The sequence below is a fragment of the Podarcis tiliguerta genome (genome assembly GCF_965153285.1).
Source record: "Podarcis tiliguerta genome assembly, chromosome: 7".
In the NCBI taxonomy this organism is placed as follows: Eukaryota; Metazoa; Chordata; class Lepidosauria; order Squamata; family Lacertidae; genus Podarcis; species Podarcis tiliguerta.
Genome location: NC_139540.1, coordinates 56,471,878 through 56,478,045, shown reverse-complemented (window position 1 = coordinate 56,478,045; position 6,168 = coordinate 56,471,878).

The window sequence follows — 6,168 nt, the reverse complement described above, 5'->3', positions numbered from 1 at the left end:
TGGGGAGGGGAAAAGCGAACGGGGCAAGTGGGGTAGGGTGGGCAGCTGGTACTCAATGCAGCCTGCGTGTTGAGTGTTGAGCCCGCTGTCTCCAGTGGGGGCGAAGTGTGTCTATGCCCCGGTCCTTTGCAGAGTTCCGACGTGTACCAGCCACTTGACATAAGTTAAAGTCGCAGTGGGCACGATGGGACTCGTCCCCGAGTAAACAAATGTGCACAGGACTGCGTGGTGTAAAAATCAAGAGGCTTGAGTCCGCCTGGCTCGGCAGAGGGTAGGGCTGATGGCCGCGTGGGGGCTGTTAGCCTGTGTCGGTGTCACCCGCAAGCAGGTACTCGAAAATGGAAGTCCGATTCATTTTACTGGATTTACCTCCGAGTAACAAAGAGCGCACACGGTGCATTAACTAGTAATGGGCTCTTAGGAGCAAACACGCAAGATCAAGATTAAAAGGCGTTTGGGGTAACTTTTACGTTCATCCGATTGCGGACTACTTGTTTATTTTAATACGGAGTCGGAGGTATTCGTGTACCCTCCCTCAGTGTTTTTCTTTTGGAGGCTTTGAAATCATCTGTCTGTTGCAGCATGTCTATGCCGCACAGCTTGCTCACCAGGAGTGTGTTTCTTCCAGTCATATGCCTCTTAAATTGTGATGATGAAATGCAGAGCAAGATCCCGCTCTTCAGCCGAACCCTGTCAGACTCGGGTCCTACACCCATTAGCATGGTGGCTGGGCTTCCGAATTAACAAAAAGCCCCATCGGAGATTACAAAACGGGCGCCTGCCCTAACGGAAGGCTACGTTCCAAAGAAGTCCCAGTGAATTGGCTGGGTTTTACTCTTATGTAAGTGGATTTGGGACTGCATCTTAAACGATGCTATGCAACTGAAAAGGTTTCCGACGGTTCGTTGCCCCCTACCTGTATTGTAGCTCGAATGCTACCCCTTGTTTTTCGCCTCCCCTTTTCCTGACAACAATAACAAAGAGTCCTGCGGCACTTCAAAGCCTGAACAATTTATTTCTGCCGTTATGATTGGACCGCAGCCCATTCCCTTGTTCTTCCTCTAGAAGCTGCACGGCGACACACCGCTGCACCTGTTGGATGCCTGCAGCGCAGCTGTTTAGATACACAAAGGGTGTCTGATCAGTGGACTTAGACGGCAGCGCGCTTTCTCCCTCGACGGTCATCATGCAAGCGGCGGCATGTTAAGTTGAGCCACTTCTTCAGCAAATGAAAAGCAGCTGCTAATAGTCTAGAGACCACCAAAAGCTAGAGTACTTGCCCCCCCCCACCTGAGCCCCCTCCCCTCCCTCTCCCCCTCCCCATCCAAGAGAACTGCTGCGTTTTCCATGACGCACAACGCGCATCTAGTCTCCAGGGGCTGCTCCGCCGTCACCAGGCTCCGCGGCTCTTTTCCGTTCTTCCTCTCCGCGGTCTCGGTCTGTCCCCACATAAAGAACCCACCATTGCAGAACCTGTTTTAAAGCGCGCTCGCGCTCCGCTATTGATTCGAGTGAGGCGGAGGGCGTATCCGCACCTTTTTGAAAAACTTAATGCGAGAACTACTTTCTGCCCAGAGACAGGCTCCAAGTTCCTTCGCCCCGCCTTCTCCCTCGAGTGAAGTGAACGGCTCCCCCGCCCGTCTCAGACGTCACTGCGCCACCTCCCGGGGGCGAAGCACGCGGGTAAAGCGTGTCATGTGTGTATGATGATCACAACAACAGAGGACACGGGGCTTGCGCTTGGTTGTGTAACAGCGCTAGGGGGCTTCCAGTTGGGGGCCGCTGTGTCGCCAACGGGGTGTTTTTAACTCATCCGATATTCCACGGAAAGGGTAAATCCCGGTTGGAGGCACAGGGACTGGGACCTGGCGTTTTAATGCTGACGACAGTGTGCGGACGCCGCAAAACAAGAACTTACACGCGTGGCGGCACCGATCCCGCATCGAAAGCCCACGCAGAGGCACCTTCCGGGACATGGGCGTAGGCAGGAGGGGGCAGCTACTCCCATCCCCAAATCAAAATAAATAATATTAATTAACTAACTGACCAGTCGCCTGACATATAGCTCAGTTCTGCCCCCCCCCCCGCCGCCGCAGTAAATCCTGGCTACGTCCGTGATCCAGGAAACCTGTTTATTGAGCACTTTCCCACTACTAACACGTTTGCACGAAGTTTGATGGGCATGTTCACTTTTGTTTTTAGTATTCTCTCATAATTTTACACGCATTTCCCCATCACTTTCTGATTTTCCTCCCAAAGCGGGTTTGTTGCACACTTTTAATTTGCCAATATGCAACTGAACCCGGTAGCAACAGTTTTGAAGTGGCCTTAGGCAGTGTAGCATAGGAAACTGCTTTCTACTGAGTTGGGCCATTGGGCCATATTGTTCAGTATTGTCTGCACTGACTAGGAGCTTCTTTCCAGGGTTTCAGGCAGGAGTCTCTCCCAGCCATACCTGAAGATGCCAGGGATTGAATTTTGGTCCTTCTGCCACTAGCCACAGCACCTTCCCCAACACATCCCCTTTGATCCCAAGTAAGTATGTGATTCAGGCATCCCCAAATTCGGCCCTCCAGATGTTCTGGGACTACAACTCCCATTATCCCTAGCTAACACGACCAGTGGTCAGGGATGATGGGAATTGTAGTCCGAAAACATCTGGAGGGCCGAGTTTGGGGATGCCTGCTTTAGCATCTTCATCCTTGACATCCATGAAGGCTTATGCCATAAAATCTATTAACAATCTACAGTATTCTAAATGTTCTCTAAACAGTGTGGATAATAAAACTAAATAAAGCCCATCTATAATAGACAATAGGTAAAGGTAAAGGGACCCCTGGCTGTTAGGTCCAGTCACAGATGACTCTGGGGTGGTGGCGCTCATCTCGCTTTACAGGCCGAGGGAGCTGGCATACAGCTTCCGGGTCATGTGGCCAGCATGACTAAGCCGCTTCTGGCGAACAAGAGCAGCGCATGGAAACACCATTTACCTTCCCGCTGGAAGCTATTTATCTACTTGCACTTTGATGTGCTTTCGAACTGCTAGGTTGGCAGGAGCAGGGACCGAGCAACGGGAACTCACTCTGTCGTGGGGATTTGAACCACCAACCTTCTGATCGGCAAGTCCTAGGCTCTGTGGTTTAGACCACAGAGCCGCCCGCGTTCCAAGAATAGACAATACGTTAAAACAAAACTCCAACATAATTATCATTGCAACATAAATGAAATCAGAAAAACATTTAAAACAAATATAGAGAGCTAATATTATCTAATGCATACTCAGCCCAGGAGGGGATAAAAGCCACTAGAAAATGTGAAATGACAGGAATACAACATACATACCCCCAGTGTCTCTGGACATACAGTGGTACCTCAGGTTACATACGCTTCAGGTTACACACTCTGCTAACCCAGAAATAGTACCTCGGGTTAAGAACTTTGCTTCAGGATGAGAACAGAAATCTTGCTCTGGCGGTGCAGCAGCAGCAGGAGGCCCCATTAGCTAAAGTGGTGCTTCAGGTTAAGAACAGTTTCAGGTAAAGAATGGACTTCCGGAACGAATTAAGTACTTAACCCGAGGTACCACTGTACTGCAACAACCCACTATTCAGGGACTATGCTGGTGACAATGCCCACAAGACACAAAGACACAGAGGGAGCCAATGAATTCATGATAAGACGCTCTTCCAGAGTATTTGGGCAGTTGCACCAGAATATCCCTCATGACAGCGGTATGTGGCATTCTGCCAGCATAGTGGGGCTTTAACCAATTCCTGTAGCTCCTTAGCTGATGGTTCTGCAGTCTAGGATTGTGCCTTTAACGTTCATGTTATACTGTATTGCCATCTAGTGGAAATTTAAAAGGTGCCAGCAGCTTGTATGTCTGTTACATACTGTACAACCTATTCAAATTTGGGGACAAACTAAACATTTCCCCTTTACATTGCCTCTTGATTTGAGAGCCATGAACCAGAGTGCATAAACAGAGATGGAACGTTTGTATTTCTGTTTTAAGCCTATAAACTGCTGCATCCCAAAAGTTCAGGCTAGACATCGACTGATAAAAACAAACAATTGAAATATATTTGAAATGAAATTCCTCATAATGGACCGTGTGTTTTCTAGTAAGTCAAATATTGTTGGTGTCCTTTCTTATCATTTCTTCACCCTGTTCTTGGAGTTAATCCCCTGGTGGTATTCCATGGACAGACCGACATGCTGTGTCATATATGCTTTTTAAAGTGTGACTTTTGTTCTGATCATGCTCTGGATCTCAACTTGGACCCTCTACCAGTTTCCTGCTGAAATCCCTTTATTGCAAACAGCACCTTTGGAAGCAACTAGCTATGGAAGGGGCAATTTTCAGGAGGTCCACCCAATTTCAAGCGGTTCCACCAGCCCTCTACATGTCACTCAGCATTGTTCAAAAGTATCCCCAGGCCCTCTAGATTGAGCAACTGTTGCACAGGGAAGGTAGGGGAGACAAGAAACATTATTTCTTTGAACTTCCTTCTGCTCCAAACCATTATACGACTGCAGTCACAGAAGCACATTTATTTGTAAGCATTCCTTATTTGTTTTAATGGGACATCTCTTCCAAGTAAACTGATTAAGGTGCTCACATGAAGAAGAAGAAGAAGAAGGAGGAGGAGGAGGAGGAGGAGGAGGAGGAGGAGGAGGAGAGTTTGGATTTGATATCCCGCTTTATCACTACCCTAAGGAGTCCCAAAGCGGCTAACATTCTCCTTTCCCTTCCTCCCCAACAACAAACACTCTGTGAGGTGAGTGGGGCTGAGAGACTTCAAGGAAGTGTGACTGGCCCAAGGTCACCCAGCAGCTGCATGTGGAGGAGCGGAGACGCAAACCTGGTTCCCCAGATTACGAGACTACCACTCTTAACCACTACACCACACTGGCTTTTAAACTAGCGTTTAAAACTAATTGATTTAGGCCACAAATATCAGAAACCTCCATACCTAAAAATATCAGAAACCTCCATACCTAAAAACCTTATTGCATTGTAAGATCTGCAGAGGGGCTGTATGATGGTAGTTCTGTCACCCTCATAAATGTGGAGAACAGCAGCATAAGATGTTGGAAGTGCAACAGCAGAGATCATTCAGCGTGTAACTTAAGGGTTAATTCTATTCTTCGTGTTCGTCAACTACCCAAGAGGGTAGGTGGCATTATCTTTACAGAAGTAAAGATGCTCAGTAAAGTATCACTTGCTTTGATAGGCTGTCTAGCCGTGAGGGAGTTTTCTTCTGGATATCTAGACAAATGTCTCCCTGCTCTCAAGAGGGCCTGTCAAAAAGAAAGCTTAAATTGTATACCATTTTGCTCAGTGTGTTCAATAAACATTTACCAGGATTTTCTTCTTGGTCTCTGCATGTTTCAAGTGCCTCTGCTAACACAGGAGAGGGCTTTCTCTGTGGCAGCCTCTAAACTGGAATTTCCCACAGAGGTGTGTCTAGTATCTTCATTGTACAACTTTTGTCGCATGCTGAAGACACACCAATTCATCCTGGCCTTTGACACTTAAGCTATATTTTGTGGGACTTGCCTCTTTTGCTGAATGTGTACTGTTTTGTTCCATTTGGAACAGCTTCACTACTGTAGTTTTTTTTTTTATCATTACAATGGTATTGTTTTTATAACTGTATATTTTTATATACTTGTAACCTGTCTTGGGACATGGTGAAGGCTGGGTAAGAAAGCTTACAAAGGGTTGGAGTACTAAGATGCTGAGGGCTAAATGCACACCATGCTCTGCTTGTGATGGCATGCTGCCCTGTGGCAAGTGGGCACTTTGCCCTGCAACCTAAAGCTGACAACTTTCCATATTATCACACTCAGCTACAGGTTTTGGAGGGTCGGGGCAAGGTGCCCCCCTCAGCACTCAGTGGACCTGGTTTCCCTGATTTGCTTTCAGAGGGGCTACATGCCTGCCCACCCATGGTGGTAGCAATGGCAATGCTGAACAGAACTCCGGGCTGTATTTTTATTTACAGCTACATCAGAGTTGGCATTATGTTGACAGTTACCACCAAGTTCAGGCATGCAACCTGGAGAGCCACTCAGTGAGGCTGCTGTGTCCCTCCAATTTTTGCTGCAGACAGTTTGCCTGGCAGCAGCACTGATCTGGGCCATATGCCCAGATTCACCAGC